The sequence below is a fragment of the Notolabrus celidotus genome, chromosome 11 (genome assembly GCF_009762535.1).
Source record: "Notolabrus celidotus isolate fNotCel1 chromosome 11, fNotCel1.pri, whole genome shotgun sequence".
In the NCBI taxonomy this organism is placed as follows: Eukaryota; Metazoa; Chordata; class Actinopteri; order Labriformes; family Labridae; genus Notolabrus; species Notolabrus celidotus.
In genome coordinates, this window is record NC_048282.1 from 31,104,554 (window position 1) to 31,124,669 (window position 20,116).

Consider the following 20,116-nt stretch of genomic DNA (forward strand, 5'->3'; position numbering starts at 1 on the left):
AATGCACGTCTATGTTCGTTATGTAACGCATGATTTTCACTTATGTAAGCAACCTACCTACCTTAGTGCGTGTTTGAACCCAAGCCATGATCTATTTCCTGACATTGCACCAAGAAGTCTTTTGGCCTTAGACCTCCTATGATTTTTGGCTGACTAAATGTTCCCAGACTGTAAAACTCAGCGTTATTATGTTTGTGCTGTCATGATTTGTTAAGAGGGAAATGTTTCCAGACAAGCGTATTTAATGCTCATTTCGTATCCCCATTTCCAGCTCTGTGTGAAAGTCGAACTGAACAGTCCTCATTCATTTGAGCTAATTTTGACATAAGGTCTTAATAAACATTGTTCAATTTTGACTGCAGGGTTCTGTCCATGCACATCTTAGAACTTAGGGGATCTGAGATTGTCACATTTTGAAGCTCATGGCCTCTAACCAAGCTGCTGTAGTTCTGAGAATGTGTTTCCATTCTCTTGAGCCTCAGCTGATCATTGCCAGGGGTCACTCTCAGCATCACTCTGAGGGCTTGTTTTAAACGAATGCACTGCAACTCCATCATCCCAGCCTCTGTTACAAAGCAGAGGGAGGGAGGGAGTGAGGGAGGGAGGGACAGGGAGGTGTGGAGTTTTTTTTACTCGTGACACTGAGTCAGACAGGAAGAGGAGAGGAAGCTGAAGGGAGGGACGGAACAGGAAGGCAAAAGTGCTTTCATGGAGGTCAAGGGCTCTCTGTGCCAGGGAGAGGTATGACTAAGTGACGTTAAAAAGATGGGGGAAAGGCTGACTAATTATGGTCCTGCCTCAGTAGTTGAGGTGAGTAAGTATATGTGGAAGTATAATGTGTGAAAATCTCTCCCATTGACTCCTATGGTCGCTCTAAACCAGACTGTAACAGCAGTAAACCAACCACCAAGCGTCCTAATTAGCCCACTTCAGCATGTTAGTCTGCCCCAGCTGCTCCTATTTATGTTCCTGATGAAATGCTGAATGGGGCTTTTTTCCTCTTCGTTACATTTTCTCCGGGGTAGCAAATAGTCGATTTTATCGCTTTTTTTCTCTTTCCTGTTATTGCAGTTTTTTGCTGGAGTATGATTATATGTTTTGCCCTCTGCTGATGCAGTTTATGGAGAGAATCAGCGGGGCTGTTTTGTTTGGCTGAAAGGCGGCGACTTCCAAGTACCCTTCTATACCCTTTCTGCCCCCCTTGTCTCCTGCAGACTAAGAAATGCCAAAATGTGGCAAAAGGAGGGAATACTCAGACTGCCCACTGCTGACTCCTAACATAAGCATCGTTTCCACGGTATACTTATCAATGAAGGGTTTCAGTTACATCTCTCAATTGGAAGGAGAGAGGCTGGCTTGCTTGCTGAAGCCTCATTTTCCTGCTTCACTAAACCCATGGCCCAGCATGATCGCTTTCAAAGCCGCAATGTCCTTCCCTCAGCTCCATCATCTATGTGTGCGGTCTAAGGAAAAAGTTAATGCGAGGTAAAAGCAGCCATTGAGGAATTCCAGTGGCCTGAGTTTGGCATTGGTGGCTCTGACCAAGCTTGGGAATGCTTCTTCTTTGATTTACTTTCCCTTATTGTTGCTCCGTCTGTGTTCTTTATTGCTCTCTTTTCTCTCTTAATATTGCTCGCTCCCTTTCTCCCCTTTTTATTGCTCTTTCCTCGCCTCGCTCTGTTTTTTATTTTTTTCATCCGTCTGTCTTTTTGTCTCGCTCTCATTTGCACTGTGGGGATGTAGTCCCAGCCTGCCCTGCTTCTTTAACAATAAAACAGATGCTAATTTTAATCATCTTACGAGCAGAGATTAGTCTTTGATCAAACTTAATGCTCAGAAAGCAACTGCTGCACTTTCAGAGAGGCTGTGCTTGTAAAGAAAAATGATGTAGCTATAAGGCGATGCAGAATACTCCACTTGAGAGCTGTTATACTTAAGCCCTTTATACATGTACATCTCTTGTCCGACATTTTACATTGTAAGTATTGTGGTCCATTTCACACAAGAGCTGGAGACTATCCCTGCTCTGAATGTCAATGTTTCCCCCCCCCTCAAGACCTACTTATGCGCATGCGAGTGTGTGTGATTACATCAATGACATGCTTTCCACAGATCCAACACTCTCCGCTGGGTGCCTGTATCAAGATGTAGCACAAGAAGAATACTGACGGACAGTCGTATGAGCCTCAGTGGCCACATATAAAAGATGCTCACCAGTGTCTGTCTGACGAATATGGATGGCCCGACTATCTCTGTGTTATATCTACAGCAGAGCAGGCGACAGATTCGGGAGCCTCTGGCCTGTGAAAATGAGTGTGAAGCACTTATTCCCAGGTTCACTGATGTAGTAGAGGCTGTAGTATCTCTTCATACAGAGCTGACAGACTCAGAGCGGCTCTGACAGCCAGGAGTCTTGCACGCTGTAAGTATTGTACATGTGTGCTTTTCAGCGGTAGCCTCAGTCACCTCTATCTCATTCTGGGCTGCGTGAATTTTCCTGGTTCACCAAAGAGGGGCACAGCCGAGGCAGTGAGTGACTGCAAGTGTGTGGACTGAAGGATAAAGGGGTGTTTATGCAGGATGCCATAAGGGGTGGTTAAATATTTTTGAACTTATATTGAATAAAAATAAAACTTCGGAAGCTAGAAGTGGCAAGGGACTGCTTCAATCTTGCTGTGGGGGATAATTTTTTGCACAATCCTTAAAATTGACCTTACTTAAAATCAGAAAAGCTGCAGCATAACCCCAAAAATGTAGATTACTTTGGGTTTCCAAATGTGGGGATGAGAAGCATTTGATGATACAAGAGCAGGATAAGCAAAAACAACAACACAAGCCTTGATTTTCAATCAAAGATGAACGTTTCCAAACACATTTGCACTCGTTTGAAAGTATGCACAGTTCAAATATCTAATGGAGTGTCTATATTTATAATTCTTGCAGACATACTTGTACAAAATTGGATTTTTTCACAATACTTGTAATTTACTTTACCTTGTAGTTCAGTTTGAACAGACGAGGCATATATTAGCATTTGAAGATACTAAGGAATACCAATGCAAGCACAGTTGGACTCATTTCTATTGCAGAGTTCAAAGGGTTAAGGAAGGTGGGACTAAGAAAAAAAGCCCACGAGGCAAGTTATATTCAGCGGTATCCAAGGTTTTCTATATTGCCTGGCTTTTTTTAAGGCCACAAAACATAATCCCAAGAAGTCCTTGGGGCATTTCTCTCCTCCCTCCTGTCCCTGTGACTTTGAACATAATGAGTGCTGGACCTGGTCCCCTTCTGATCCTTTGCTGTTCTCTGTGTTTCATCACACCGCTGCGCGATAATGCTCTTACAAATGCAGCCTCCATCTCCTGCGTATTATACAGCACAATACTCAACCTTCACATCTACGGTGAATAATACCATGCACTGCTATTACTCTGCCAACCTGCTATTTTTCATCATAGACCTTCCAGGTCGCCATGACTTTCCTTCCTTCCATCCTACCTTCCTTTCTTTCACCTCCTACCTCCCCAAGGCTCACCCATCCGGCTGTACGCAGGTGGGGAACAGGCTGTGTCACATGTGTAATAAATGTGCTCGGTGGTATTTCGCACACGCTATATGTCACCGCTGTGAACGTGTGTATTTTGCTGAGTCTCATAAATGTTGGCTCTATTTTTATATGAAGTGAAAAACCTTGGCCACTCAAAAGTAACCTTGGGAGGGATGTACCGGTGATGTCAGTGTCTGCCACCCATACATTCTTAATGTTTGATGTCCTGTACAAGAATGCTGATAAATCAACTGGATTCAGAAAAATGGTCATGCTACAACAATGAACAACAGTGCTAGCTAGGAGTGTAAAGCTTGTCAAAGCTAGCAAAACATCAGCAGTCAAATAATTTTACCTTACCCACTTACAGCATAATATTTTGTACATCGAGTTAGATAAATAGAACAAGTACTAACATGAATTTAAGCAGTTTCATGAAAAAATATTGTTCTGTGTTTGCCGCTGTGAGCCAAGCTAAAGCTAATGTTAGCTAGCTTGATTTAAGGCACCTAGCTTCTTTTTAGGTTAGAATTCCTTCTTTTTACAGCGCCAGGCTTTACAAAAAAAAAAGATAGTTATATCATAATCCTACAGAGTTAAGAATACACATCTGTTGAGGAAAAATAAATAATGGTAATAATGAAATGTATGTTTTTATACCCCTGGTATCCAAGGATGTCAGATTTGGTAGCATCTTCAACCCTTGTCAGGTTGTTTTGTGCTTACAGAGTTCAAAGATTGAGTACAAAACTGTTTGTTTAAATAATGACCTGATATGTTCTACAAATTTTATGTCCCTCTTCCTGAAACCCCTCACTCCAGTGTTGACTCTAAAGTGCTTATTGTGGCAATATGCCTGCTGGACTCTCAGGAGTCAGGACACTGGCTCAAAGGAAACCAGCCACTGCTGATTTTCCAGCGTATCCTAGCCAGCACTGCATCCTGTACGGAGTTCACACGATACAAGCCGGAAGGCATGCATGTGCACTCCAGCACTGATCCAGCAGACTCTCAGTCAGTCAGTCAGCCAGCCAGCCAGCCAGCCAGCTTGCTCTCTGAGCTCTGTCTCATCCTATTCTGTCCTCTGTCCTGGCATGGCCTGGCAGCGGCTGCTGCGCTCCACAGGGACAATCAGGTGGATTTTTAAACACCCAGCATGTGCAAGTCTGAGCTAATGGTTACTGCAGCGCTCACTACTGTTTTATTATTCATATTCATTGCAAGACCTAGTTGGGCTTGCATACAAATGTAGAGTGAGCATGTCTCTGAGCTGTGCTAGATTTAAACTGTGTCTAAAATGCTTCAGAGAAGCGTGCCAAACATGACTGTGCTAAGACGTTATTGAGGTTAAGAACAATTTCACCCTGTGTTTCCTAATAGGTCATGCATTTGCTTTCTGATAAACAGTTAATACACAAAAATGTGGTCAATAAAATCCATAAATACATTTATATGTTCATTTTTTAGGTCAAGATGTGCAGGTTTATTATTTAATTATAGGCTGCATACACTTGGACTGTGACTGTGGCACATATGGACTCTCTCCGACCCCTTGCTGCCTGCTAAAATAACTGCTGCACACACAGACAGAGGAATACCATTGTTCTGTTTTGTGGTAGCTTGTGCAGCAGAGTCCTCACCGAAAACAGTGCATTCTGCTTGCTAGGCATGTATCCTTCTGTGTGAGTAAGCACCCAATTTCCTCACCACATGCTGTTATTGCCTCTCATCCAAGGGGAGATTGGGCTAAGTAACTAGCCACAGACTTGATTTTGTGGTGTTTTATCACCTCTGATGAAATTAGAGGGGCTGAGATGGAGAGAAAAAGCGACTGAGAGAGCAGGAGAGAGGCTGGAACCTTTGGAACTCTGTGATAATGCATCTGTTAGATGTGCAGGAGCAGAAAGGGCCTTGAAATAGGCCTTAATGGTGCTCAGACAGTGTGTTCGAGAGGCAGGAACCATTATGCTTAGGGTCACAGCAGGTCCTGATAACAATAAGTAAAGGTTTCCTTTACAAACAATACAACTATTACATTAGCTGAGATTTACTGTGTTACTTGACTCAGGAAATGTCAAGATTATTTACCTGTTGATACGAGTGAATTGTTTTTCACACCATCATATTCTCAGGCCTCCAGTTTCCACCTCTACTGTGAGCAGACACAGACATCATAAACAGCTCTTTCTTCACTTTTTCTCATGGAGCCTTATCAGTATTACTTGACAGAGGGCGTCTGGTTTCAGTCAAACTCTTATGACCTCCAACTCTTTGACTCCTAATCGAGTTTGGTGAGAAGAAAGAGCAACAGACGATTTGAGGACAAGGCTTGATGTTTATAATTCAGCACTCAGTCTGGGGAGAGGGTGGGGAGGGTGGTCGTTGGGGTTAGGCAATTGAACTCCTCACAAGTGCTTCCATTGGAATAAGTCATGAATGTGAGATAAGGTAGACAAGTGAATGTGTGCCTGGAGCTACTGCTGACCCTGAGCAGATTGTGGGCGGTAAATAGTGTGCAAACTTCAGCTTGGACTCAAGTTTTAGCTCCGTAACAACATATTGCTAGAGATGTTCAGATACCATTTTTCCCTCTGATACTGGGTCAAAGAAATAAACAGACATGTTTTATGAATATTGTTTTTCTACAGCTGTGTATCAATGAATCTGTGTGGATTTGAACCCTACTGAATAAGAAGCTTCACACCCAGGAGAAAGTTGAGCTAGCTAGAGCTATTCTGAAGTGACTCATTTCATAGTCAAGTAAAAGTAAATTTAAATCTGACTAGCCAACTGGTCTTAAGGTCAGAAAAAACTTAGAAAACACATGATTTAATAAGGCTAAGGATCATAGAGTCTGTAGCTAAACTGTCAAGTGTGCTTAGCACTAGAAGAGCTAGCACCACCCGCCTTGCGTCCACATACCTGTGCTGATCAAGCATCACTCCAGCTGGGTTAAACAGACACAGGCTAAATACAACTTCATCAGCATTCTCTAAATCGTATCAAATAAAACACTGCACCACACTAAGAGGCGTTCTATCAGCTGTGCTTGTTTTCATCCTGGTAGTAGAGCTTTATAGCATTCTGGCAGACATCATTAACTGGAGCTACAGCCCTTACTAATAGTGAGTGACTGTTTAGTTACAGTTTAGACACAACATATGACTGGCAAAACAAGAATGAAAATATTAATTTGTTTTACCAACTAGTATTTTTGGTGCCGACTAGCAAGGGTGACAGTGTTTAATCTTTGAGTTCCTGGAGCTAATCTTAGCAGCAGCTTAGCTAGCAGCCCCTCCGTACTTCCTGTGAGAGAGCTTTGATGAAAACTTCACTTCTACCATGATGCTGCTTTCCTTTGCTTTGCTGTCTTTCTAAAAATGTGTTACTGGAAAAAGCTAATGCTGTCTTTGCTTAGCGATGCACTGTAAGCTAGCTGTTCGGTGTTGTCTGCTAATATTTCATGATAAGGCATTTTTAGTAAAATCACTTCTTCACCACTCTTAGTTAAGCTGAGCTATTGTAGCTTATGGTAGCTCCAGTATGTCGGGTTAGCTTCTGTTTTGGAGAAGAATAATCTTGGTGGGGTTGACATAAGGTCAGTACATTGACTAGCACACCTGCTAACATTAGATACAGCGTTTGAGGTAGTACTGGGGGCTTCTCTAGGCTGGTACATGGGAATAGCTCTAAGTCTACGGCATCTTTATGACAGCTGAAAACCTTTTATGGTTTGAAGCTGAGTGTACAGTCTTGTTGTGTTTGTCAAAATGTCAGGATATGAGTGTGGCTAGCTGTAAACATCATTAACCCACTGGAGAGAGTCCCAGAGAAGGCTGTCTGCCGTCCTGGATTAGCGTGAGGAATTAAATCTGAAAGAGACGGCAACTTGTGTACACACTCTGATTGAAGCTGTAGACATAATCAGACAATCGCATGCCAGCCTAGATGACTGTCTCCTGCTTTTATCAATAGATTAAAAACTGGGCTTTAACTCTCAGATCATGAAAGAGAGAGAGTTCATTTTTTATGTGTCTTTGCCTGGTGTGTAGTTTTCTCTTTCCATGCCAGTGCCATGCGGGCTGCCAGCTCACCGTTCCAGGACTGAGCGCCATAGGGGAATAAAGATCACACAAACTCTACAGTCATGTTAATTGAATTGACAGTTAATTGATTTTAGATAGAGCCACAGCTTGCCCAGCAAGCATTCGTGGTTACATGCCGGCATTACATCATGATTGCTTTTGTCAGAGTTCAGATCACATCCCTGGTCTGAGGGTATTCTATGTTACCATACTCAGAACAACACACCACCTTAAGCTCACCTTTCTACCCTATCTCCTTTGAGCCATGTAGCAATTCACACTGATCTTTTACTGTGTTTTTTTGATGGTGCAGCTGAGTGGAAGAGTGTGTTTCCTGCTGCGCTTCCAGTCCCTGGGTGTTAGCCAACCCAGAGCAGCCTCATCCTCTCAGCCAGCATGTGATTACAGAGCTAGACCGGGCTCTATCATACAGCCCTTAGATGAAGCAGTAGCTGGAGAAATTGGAGGGATTACTTTGACTGACAGGATTCCCATAATTTTTTTTTCCTCCCCCCCAGAAACTCTTACATAATCACTCCGGATTTTGGCTGCTGTGAAATAACAGCTCTCATTGTCTAATGAGTAGATATAGCATAGACCAAAATAATACTATTCAGCTTTTTGTGCACCTCCTTTCTCCACATGTCGCTTCTCATTCATCTCCCTCTTTGACCACCCCCCCCCCCTCCCTCGCTCCACTCCTCCAGAGTGTGCCAGCCAGGCTGTGTAAATTTGCTCCAGATAATAGTGGACGTACCGTGCCAGCTTTTGGAGTTGTGGCTGCCGCTGTGGCTGTAACGGCTTGTTACCCAGCTGGAGTAATAGCTGCACAGCTCCCTCTCTTTCCTTCCTCCATTTCTTCCTTTCTTTCTCTTTTCCCCTGTCTGCCCTACACCTTCTTTCATCTCTCTATATCATTCACGCACTCAAACTGAGGCCCCTGTTTTGTTTTGCCCTTCTCGCTCACTTTCACAGGCCATCATTCACTGTTCTGTCCCCTTATCTCAATCCCTCCCCTGCTGTATTTTATCACCTGCCTTCCCCTCTTTCCTTTTCCCCCTCCATCCTTCTCCCCTTTCTCTCAATCCCTCCCGCAGTAGTCGCTGGGTCATCGAGCCATGCTCCAGCATGACTCTGATCCCGATGAGACAAATGATTAAGCCAGGAAGGGGTGAGGGGATGAGGGAACAGCAGAGGATATCATGTGTGGCTACTGAAATGGAAGCCATTTTTTTTTTTTACTTCATGTGATCTTCCTCATTAGTCTGCCTCTGTAAACCTGCAATGTTTCACAAACACACCGTGGAGTGCTTTATCTCACATATCTCAGCTCACTTGCAGAGCAGTTTGGTGGTGCTTAACTGTGGATTTGGCGTGATTATTTGACAGAAGGCTCAGACCATCACTTCCCTTACACTGATTGGGCAACTGCACACCAAAGGTCAGAGTCCAGGCTTTGTTTAGCCGAGTGCAGCTGCAGGCAGATAACACCTCTGCAGGGAGAGTCTGTTGATAAAGAAAACAAATACTTTTATTCAAACTGGGGCACGTAAACACACACCAGAGAATGTGCTGCTTGCGTGCACACACACACACACATACATGTGCAGCCTCCCCTTGTTTGGGTTAATTACATCTCTATCTTCTTGGCTTGACTAGTCCTCTCTTTACACGTTCAACTCTGCAGCATGTTAATGACCTAGCATTTATGTAATCTGATTGCAGCAAGGCCAGACGAACTGAGCCATTTATTCATTTAATTCCAGTCTACTCCACACAGGACGCACAATTGCCTGCTCACTCAGACCAGTGCCCCTCTGGCTGTACTTTGCACCTGCTACCTGGTGCACCAGCCAAGTTCTCCTGTCCGCCAAGCCCACTTGTCTGCTTCAACAACTCTTAAATGTGCAGTAAGATTTGGCCGGACAGAAAAGGCCAGAGATGTGAGAAATGTAATGTATCATAAATGTGTAGTTTTGAGCTTCATAAATAATGCTAGCAGCTTCACCAAACTGCTTAAAATGCATCATATTACATTTTCTCACCCTGCTATTGACATGTACAGAGACCAAATGTAATATACAATATGTGTTATTTTAACAATCTGTAGTATCAAAGTTTAAGAATAGAATAGCAGATGCACACTAACTTTGAATCAGAAGCTGCTGCAAGTGAATGAAAGTGAGAGAGCAAGCAGTGGTGGTCGATCAACATATAGACAAGGTTAAGAGAGAGAGAGAGTGCACTAGCAAAGCAAGCAATGCAGCAAAAGTGTAAAATGAGAAGTTTCTGATTGTTTCACAACGTGTTCAGGTCACCTCTTCTGCACAAACATGCAAGAAGGTGCAAAATGTGTTTTTGTTGGAGCTGAAGTTGCACTTCTTCTAGCCTGCTGTGTGTCTCTGCTCAGCCCTCCATCACAGGCACAACACTGCTAACTCTCCTCATTCACAGGTCGGCAAATACTGACGTTTTATGAGTTCCTTTTAGTGTCTAAAGGCCCTGTCACACCTTCAAGATTTACTCAGCGTTTTCCCGATGTATCAAAATGCCTCTAAAACGCTGATATATACTGATGTTTTTTCAGTTTTGGGTATATACATAACATATTCATAACTTATGCCCAACTATAGTCCACTTATGCAAAGCTGACGAAGTGTTTAAAAAGGCTGCCGCTCGTTAATGACGATACATACGTTTTGAAATTCGATGCCCTTGCATTGGTGATTAAAAAAAGTGTGTGTTATTAAAAACTCTGCAGTCTCTCTCTGTAAGAACATGATGAGCCGTGGAAAGTGGAGAGTGTCAGAGGAGTGAAACCAGCAGGAACACAGCCTCTGCTCTTTACAAGAAGTTACACTTAGTGACTGCGCTTTCAGAAACATAACATTTTGAACTTCATTGAATTCAACAACAGCCAGCTTTATCGTTGAACACCACCACACTCCTACATGCTGGCTTCAGCTTCTGTTTCAGAGGCTCTGCTATTTGACACTGAGTGAGGGCTCCAAGGCTACTCACACTCACACAGACACATGCAGACACACAGCTCTACGTGTGTGAACGTGTGTCAACAAATGCTTAACTTACCTACAACTTATGTCGGATGTATGATCCATACGCTGCATACTCGCCGTACTACGACGTATACCAGTGTGCTTTTAACTTATACAAAACTTACCTATAACCTCTGCGACCTACACCAGCGTCCTCGCCAATTTTTATATATGCCGGCATATGCTGGCTAAATCGTCAAGGTGTGACAGGGCCATAATGAAGACATAAACACAATGCTGTCTGTTGCTGACTAAGAGCAGAGGAGAAAAGACAGCGATGTCACCTTGTTCCTTTATGTTTCATCTTAGTCCCGACCTGATGACTGTTGACAGGGAGCTTCACAGCACCGCACAATGATTGACACTCATAATTAGTGAGAAAATTAGAGAATACAGACACTCTCTGCAGATACACACACCATCACATACCTCCTCTGGATTATGAATGATAACTCACAGGAAATCTTCCAAGTTTGGATGCATTATATTACGAAACAATGTTATTTATTGTGCTCGGGAGTACCATTTTTGCTGTTGTAGAATCAAAACAGGAATCAATATAGTTAGATTTTTACTATCATCATATCAGTGTGGAAAATTCTGGTATTGTGACAACCCTAATCGTGTATGAACCCAACAAAACAAGATCACAGTCTTATTAATTATCTGAACACTGATTCAAACTCTTAGGATCATAGGATATTCAAAATTAACAGGCGTTTGCAGATGATCCTCAGTGCATGTCTTCAATTATTCACAAAGACATGATTATTTTCACTGACTGCAGAAACACACAACAGGTTATTTACTATTCATCAGGTACAACTGCATTCCTCCACATACAGCTTCCTCTAAAGCTCCACATTCACTCTCAAAGTGACAGCATTGTCAGGCTAACATGCTTCAGGAACAGTTAAGACCCTCCAATTTGATAGAATGTATATAGCGCCAATCAAAGAACCTCATTCTCTTCCAATCTACACCTGAGCTGAGATGAAATATCTAATCCTGTGGCTTCCACAGACTCCAGCTCTGTTTGTCTTCTGCCTGCTGAGGATTCCCTGCTCTTTCGCTGAGACCTCTTTACAATTTAGATTTATGGAAATGATTCCTAATGGAAAGCGGCTTCCAAAGGATGACAGACAGTTATGATGAGGCGTGCACCACGTAGCTTCTGGTAGTGGGGCTTCTCGAGAAGATCACGCCCTGGGATTCCACCTCGGGTTTATAGGAGAAGCACACGAAGGCTGTTAGTTTTGTCAGCAGCAACACAGATTGCAAGAAAACTGGGATGATTTATGTGTGTCTGTGTATCCCTGCCACCTATATGTGCACATGTTTTTGATCGTGGGTGTGGATGTGTGCATAACTGAACTTGCGGGAGCACATGAAAGTGACTGTGTACATGCCTGTGTTTGGCAGAGGTGGTGGCTGTAGGAGGAGAAACAAAAGTCATTAGAATAGCAATGACTTTGTAATCCCTCAGTGGATGTCACAGGTTTAAAGTGTTATGCCAGCGTGTGCTTGCTATAACAGAGATTGAAGTGTGTGCAGCAGGAGGAGGGAGCTCAGCAGAGAGGGAGTTAAAGGGAAAGATTAGATCCACGTGCCTTTGTTTGCATTCAGGGATAAGCAACAATGCTTAGACTCTATTATTTTCTATGTTATGATGACAGCCTTTTTGTGAGTCAGCTCAAAGGCTGTGAGGAGGATGTGTCTAATAATATTTTGCATGCATTCATTGAATTCATGACTGCTTTCAATGGGTACAATTCGGTAAAAAGCCATTTAAGGCCTTGCTGCAGGCCTCTAAACTCAGACAGTCATGAGCAAGTGCACTGATACGGGTCACTAACAAAGATAGTGCTATTAAAGAGTGGTTGCTAAGTGCTTAGCTAGAGTGCCCTTAGAGCACATGCTTAATTGTGGGCAAGTACACATTAATTTACCAAGCACTACTAAATTAAGGGCTCTTTAGCTTTAGCTCACAGTCTATCACATGTCTTTAAAGGAACAAAAACAAACAGTGTGAAAATATGTGGTGCGTGTTTGTACTCCTCCGATGTCTCAACTACTTACCCTGTAGCATTAAGGTCCATTAACCAACAATCAGCCTGTTTTTCTTTATACCATACTAGATGCAATACAAGTTATCTCATTACACTTAGCATGGATAAACAGGTGTAGACTGCAATCTTTGTGTTATTATTAAAAAGACCAAACATTAATCTAGCATAAACAGGCACTTGACAACAGTGGCAAAAAAGAAAAAAAATCCTTGTAAGAGGCACCAGACTCTTTGGTGTAGAACCATCTGTAGCAAATTGCAGGGCTGGGAAAGGGAAGTAAACAAAGAGAGACCAAGAGAGCTTGAGCCAGCTCGGTGTATAAGATTTATCAGAAGGAGAGTTTAAAGCCAAGGTTTAAAAAAAGAAGGTTTCTGCCTCCTGGACCAAAACTGGTCCACAATTCTCTGATAATAAAAGAGTCTGCCTCCCATACTACTTTTGGAGACTTAATTACTAAAAATGCATTAAAATTAAATTATTCTTTTATGTATACCCCTCTTATTCGCAACTGGAGCTATGATACTTTAAAAAAAAAAGGTGTAGTAGTCTTCAATCTTTGTTGCATTGTTAGAAAAGAACAGCATGACCAGGCACTTGCTGACAATGCGAAGAGAAACTTGGAAATCTTAAGCATAACCGGATTAATTGGTAAAAAGTAATGTTCTGCAAATGGCTAGGTTAGGAAAGTGGAGTACACAGCTAGCCCAAAAGGTGAGTTTAAAGCCTAGTCTTAAAAATAAAGAGGGTGTCTGCCTCCTGGGCCAAAACTGGTCAACAATTCTAAAACATAGGGTCCTGATTATAAAAGAGTCTGCCTCCCATACTACTTTTGAAGACTTAAGTACCAAAAATGCATTCAAATTGAGTCATTTTTTAAATAATTACCCTTCCAAATCACAACCGGAGCTGTGATACTCTTAGAACAGGGATGGGGGTAGACTTCAATCTTTGTTGTATTCTTAGAAAAGAACAGCATGACCAGGCACTTGCTGACAATGGGAAGAAAAACTTGGAAATCTTAAGCATAACCGGATTAATTGGTAAAAAGTCATGTGCTGCAAATGGCTAGGTCTGGAAAGTGGAGTACACAGAGAGAGTCTGAGCTAGCCCGAAAGGTGAGTTTAAAGCCTGGTCTTAAAAATAAAGAGGGTGTCTGCCTCCTGGGCCAAAACTGGTCAACATTTCTAAAACATAGGGTCCTGATTATAAAAGAGTCTGCCTCCCATAGTACTTTTGAAGATTTAAGTACCAAAAATGCATTAAAATTGAGTCATTTTTAAAAATAATTACCCTTCCAAATCACAACCGGAGCTGTGATACTCTTAGAACAGGGATGGGGTAGTCTTCAATCTTTGTTGTATCCTTAGAAAAGAACAGCATGACCAGGCACTTGCTGACAATGGGAAGAAAAACTTGGAAATCTTAAGCATAACCGGATTAATTGGTAAAAAGTAATGTGCTGCAAATGGCTAGGTTAGGAAAGTGGAGTACACAGAGAAGACGAAGAGAGTCTGAGCTAGCCCAAAAGGTGAGTTTAAAGCCTAGTCTTAAAAATAAAGAGGGTCTCTGCCTCCTGGACCAAAACTGGTCAACAATTCTAAAACATAGGGTCCTGATTATAAAAGAGTCTGCCTCCCATACTACTTTTGAAGACTTAAGAACCAAAAATGCATTAAAAATGAGTCATTTTTAAAAATAATTACCCTTCCAAATTGCATCCGGAGCTATGATACTCTTAACAATGAGCTGAGGTAGTCTTCAATCTTTGTTGTATTCTTAGAAAAGAACAGCATGAACAGGCACTTGCTGACAATGGGAAGAAAAACTTGGAAATCTTAAGCATAACCGAATTAATTGGTAAAAAGTCATGTGCTGCAAATGGCTAGGTCAGGAAAGTGGAGTGCACAAAGAGAGTCTGAGCTAGCCCAAAAGGTGAGTTTAAAGCCTAGTCTTAAAAATATCAGAATCAGAATCAGAAATACTTCATTTATCCCGGTCATTACAGTTGCTCTATACACAATAAGTTATAAATATACATGAATAAGCTATGTAGAAAATAAATACATGGTTGAAGTCCCAGAGATCAGGAAGAGGGCACTCTGGTGGTCTGTCTGGAACGTTGGAAGCCATAGTCGGGTTGGCAGATGGGGGATGTAAACAGCTACCAGTATGACGTGTGAGATCTCCCTGTGCAGATAATATGGTCAGAAGCCCACAGTGCTCTCTGTGCTATCCCGCTCTGCCCGGACAGTCTGGAAGCTGTCAATGGAGACGTTGTGGTCGGGAATATCCTGATGGAGCCACGTTTCTGTGAAGCACAACATGCTACATTCCTGAAACTCCATCTGACTCCTGGCTAGTCCTGTTAGCTCGTCCATCTTATTAGCCAGTGATCTCACGTTACCCATGATGAGAGCGGAGAGACACAGCTTCTATCTCCTCTCCACAAACCTCTGTCTTCTTATACCGGCTCTCCTCAAAGAGGTGAAAGAAGGTGTCTGCCTCCCAGACCAAAACTGGTTGATGATTCCAAAGGAGAGGTTCCTTATAATAAAAACCACTACCTCCAATACTAGTTTTGGAGAATCAAACACCAAAAGCAGGCTCGCTTTTGAGTCTCTAAAAGTAGTACTGGAGGTAGAGTCTTGCCTGTTCACTAGGTACTCAGAGCAGACCTGCTCTTGGTACCTAGTGAACGTACTTCAGTCAGTTTTTATTTTTACCCTTCTGCCTCCGTGACTACTTTTGGAGACCTCGGGTAACAAAAGCAGGCCAGCCTCTCTGGGAGTGTAATCTTCCAGAGCGGTTATAGGTTTCTGTGCGCTCGATAGGATATTGTGTTGCCTGATTATTAAGAGCTTTGTATATAGGAAAAGGGTTTTAACTTCTATTCTAGTTTTTACTCTGAACCACTCACAGAAAAGGTAATATGGGAGATATATAATCTCTTTACTCGTTCTTGTCAGTGAATACACACCATCATTTTGGACCAGCTGGAGAGTCTTTGGAGACTTATTAGAGGCTATAAAAGTGCCTGAAAATTTGATTTCTGCCACAGAAGGAAATATTAGGCATAATTTACTCCCTCCAACACCACAGCACAGGAAACCATACAGAGGAACGATAGCATTTACTTTAAGGCTTTTGGTTATCCCTCTTTTTTGATACTGTGTCGTTTCCTTGTGGTGGCTGGAAGTAAGGATAGATGAAGACATGATGTGTTCAATTTTCCTGGATGCCAAGAGATAGAGCTGGCACTTGAGCAGAGAAATCCATTTCCCATTGAGACAAAAGGATGTATAAATATCACTCCAGCTGAACAACTGGAGATGCCAGCGAGTCCTCTCATTATCTGTGTGCTTGATAGCAGCAAAGAGAGAAGACTAATGGACTAACCTCTGCTGCTAATCGCTTTTTTATAGGCTCCTATAGAAGACGATCTTCCTTTAGGGGAGATTAAACTTTCTATTTTTACAGTGCAACTGATCACTCTGACTGAAAATCTTACCCTGGAATGAGAACATGTTTTGCATCTTGTGTAACCTTCTAGTTTTCTTGACCAGCTGTTTTCCAGAACTGTGTTCCAAGTTGTCTCTTTGATTTGCAGTGTATCACTTTTTCTTAAGCATTAAGATTTCACGGTTTACATTAATCATCCAGGGAATAACACATTAATCCTAGGCATGAAATTGCAATCTCCCATTTCCTTCTCCTATCCGACAACAATGGATTTAGCACCATAAATGGATTTTGGTTTATGTTCTTTATCTTTTGCAATACAATTGCTGTAAATATGAATTTAGGAGATCAGACATATTTGGCTGCATTGTTAAGAAGCTTAGTATGTGGGGATGGAAAGGAAAAAAAAAAAATCCAAAGGCACAAAAGCAGAAGACCTGATGCCTATTCCGGGGTGATGGAGGTTTTTAGAGCTGCTCCTTCTCTAGAGGCCTCTTCCTCCTGTCTGTTCTCTCCTGATTTAGTTTCCTGGCTGTCGTACCACCCTCCGGCATTTGTGTTCCCTGTACCCGCCAGTGAGGGTTTGCATTCCTTATCATTTCTAGCCTTGATTATTCATTCTGCAGCTTTTGTAGCATCTTTCCACGAGATAATCGTCCACCGTGCATGCAGCTCCCTTTGACCACAGTTGGCACGGCCGCCGCATCTTGCACAGCGGCAGGGGAAATCACCAACATTTCATCTACAGGAGCCACAACCAGACACAGTGACAGAGCACGGGCAGCCGGTGGGACAAGTTTGTTTAACAAGGACTCAGTAGCAGCCTGTCTGAGTGTGCCAGCTTAGTGTTTTGTGCTCCTCACAATTCATTATGAAAGTTTTGCAAGAAAAAAAAAAAGTCTTTTCTCTGAGCCAGGATCACAGCTTGCATGTGTGGAGTGCTTCTGTGTCTCTCTTGACTCGCTGTTCTTCTTTTCGTTGCCTTCCATGTCTGCCAAAGAGATGGTAAGACGAGTGTCAGAATGGAAATCTACTGACAATAACTACGATACTTTCAGTTTTTTTGGGGGGGAGTTTCATATTCTCATGTGATGTAACAGAGTGAAAGTGCTGACAGTTTGTCATCATGCCAGTCCATCTGTCTTCCTCAGTGCAACAACCACAATTGTGATGCGTCAACAAACTGAACAGAACCAGGACTTGTTGTGTTTGGTGTTTTCAGAGACGGATAGACAACTGTTCATACACAGCGGGTGAAAATATTGCTGATAAAGCAAATAGTCAGTTGTTTTAGGAGCAACAGAAGCTAGTTTTCAAATCTGCTGACTTAAACGCTTCCGTACTTTTATTCTAGGTCAGTAGATAACTGTGATAGAGTATGAATCATTCCTCGTTGCATTTATATGTTAATGACCTTCCTGGTATCTCTGAGTCCTCATAAACAAAAGAAAGACATGGCTTTGAACTAAAGCACACGCAGTGATCTGGTGTTATTCTTTTCATGTCTTTACTCCTCAGCTGCACGGCATAGAGGAGTCTCTATCAAGTGCAACAAAGAGGTGGTCATGCAGTCAACTTAAACAAAGCCTTCATTCCCTCTGCTACCGAAAAACGATGTGAATGAACAACCTTTGTTGTGCCTTTTAATTTACACCATGCAGTCACTCTCTTTCTCTGCTGCTGCTGCAGCTGTTGCCACAACATGAGGTAGCAAGGCATATATTTCTCCCAGTGACTGGAAAAGAAATAGGGGAGAGGAAGAAAAGATGGATGGGAGTCAATGTTGTATACACATATACGATTAAGGGGCGTGGGTGCAGCAAAAGCTCAAAGGGGCAAAAGGCTGCGGGGCTTGAGTGAAAAGCTGGCTCAGCAGGAGGTTGATTATACCACCAAAGGGATCCACTTTGCACATCTAGCATGTACAAACTCACACAAAGGAGCAAGGCAGCTCACAGGCAGCTGAAAGTGAGGGTGGGGGTCCGGGCCTCACTGCTTTTTTAGAGGCTCTGGCACTTTTATGACCATGCTAATAAAGTGCTTCTGGGACGGAGAACCTCCCACACCTCTGCCTGTGCACACGCCAAGAACAGCTTGACTGGGCCTTAGGAGCTGTGTTTATGGACACATGGATCAATACCCTCCCTAAGGGTCTATATTTAAGTCTGAGCTGAGTAGCGTACCCGTTGATCACACCGAGAGAGGGGGAGGGACCCCAATATGGCCATTACTAGATTTGGAACAAGGTCTATGACAGGGCAGACACGGTTCAGGAGTAATCCCAAATCGGCGCTGCAAATCAAACCTTCCCTTGAACACAGTCGATGCAGCGGCAAAGCATGCACAATATCCCTGCACACGCCCCTTTCTTCGGTTTGCAAGTGCTTGTTAATTTAAGGCGCACTCACTGATTATTCCAGCCACATCTTTCACCCTTGATTCCCCGTGCCCTCGCTGCTGGAAATGCAAATCTGGAGCGTGACAAACGATGTAGGGCCGTCTCTGACACGCTCAAGCCCCTGGCGTCCCCATGTCTTTCCCCAGCTTACCTCCTCCAGCGCCACAGTAATTACCCTTGTTGGATCGCTACGCCTAATCATACTTGATTTTGGGATGCACTGCCATTGTCTCCACTTGTTAGCCCCTCACACTGCTCGGTTCTGATCGAGTACACTGATAATACTGAGGGAATGAGGCACACACACACACACAGAGACAGAGAGATAGTGTATATTTTGTTAGCTGGTGTTTTTGTGAGGGAGCTGTGTACAGATCTAATACGGTGGCTGATTTATTTAAAGATGATTGTTGTGCCGCCTGTGATTAATCCCTCTACGATCTGATCATGTCAGCAGGAGATGAATAGGATAAAAGGATAAAAAACAACAACAGCGATGTTTAGAAAAAATAATTAACAGATTCAGATTCCGTAAAGCGGGCCCCTTGAAGAGCAGAGAGCAAGGGGAGGGGTGTGTGGTAGTGGCTCCCAATTTGTTCTCACTTTGTTCCAGTAATAAGATCCAGGCCTTCCTTTCCAATGGACGAGATAATTAACTCCTGGGGACAGACTGCACTGAGCTGAGCTCCGTCTCTTGGTTTATGGCACACGGAGAGAGAGATCTCCACAGTCCAGGCTGAGCATGGTTGCATAAATTGCAGACCTTGCTTGATGTATGTTTTTAGAGATAGATATGGCAAAGGCAGTCGGTTGATTGGTTGGAGTGAGAGTGAAAAATGTGGGGGGGAAGCAATAAAACGAGGAGGCTGATCAGTTAAAGGAAGAGAGCACTGAGTTTCAACTGAGTGGTTATGTCTCTCTGATGGTTCTCATGATTAGTCATCCTATTCTCAATCATATGTTTGTTGAGCTTGAATTCATTATGGCTCTGTTTAAAAGGCAAACATGCAAAAAGCAAAATTAAGGCCTATAAATAGTGTTTTAGGACTTTGGTTTGAATACGTTTAAATAAATTTTCCATTGCCTCCGATGAGTCATTGTCAAGTGTCCAAGGCTTTCTGAGAGATTGGAGTCTGTGAGCCGCGTCTGTGTTCTCCTGTTCTTAGAAACCGCTCTCTCAGTGTGTGACAGCCCGACTGGTCGCATGAGTCAGGTCAGGCTAATTTCCGCTGCTGTAACCTGCCTCTCTTTCCTGCATTGTCCCGCCGTGTCCAGCTCCTCCTTTGGAATGTGCACCATAACGGTTTCCCCTCATTGTCTCTTTACACCTCCGCTCCTCTTCTCCACAGCTCATCGCCCCTTTACTGAGGCCGAACTTTGAACTGACCTTTTCAAGCAGTGAAATCTCTAATGAAGACTCTTTCCATTCGGTCAAACGTGTTTCCTCTGCCGGAGATGTGAGTCATGCTGTGTTATCTAACGCCTTTTTTCTTTCTCTTTCT

At 43.0% G+C, this 20,116-nt stretch overlaps 1 protein-coding gene across 1 annotated transcript in view; it reads left to right on the forward strand.

Moving 5' to 3' along the window:
- Nucleotides 1-20,116, forward strand: part of plxna2 (plexin A2) — a 273,461-nt gene that overhangs the window by 13,275 nt on the left and 240,070 nt on the right. The window lies entirely within an intron of this gene.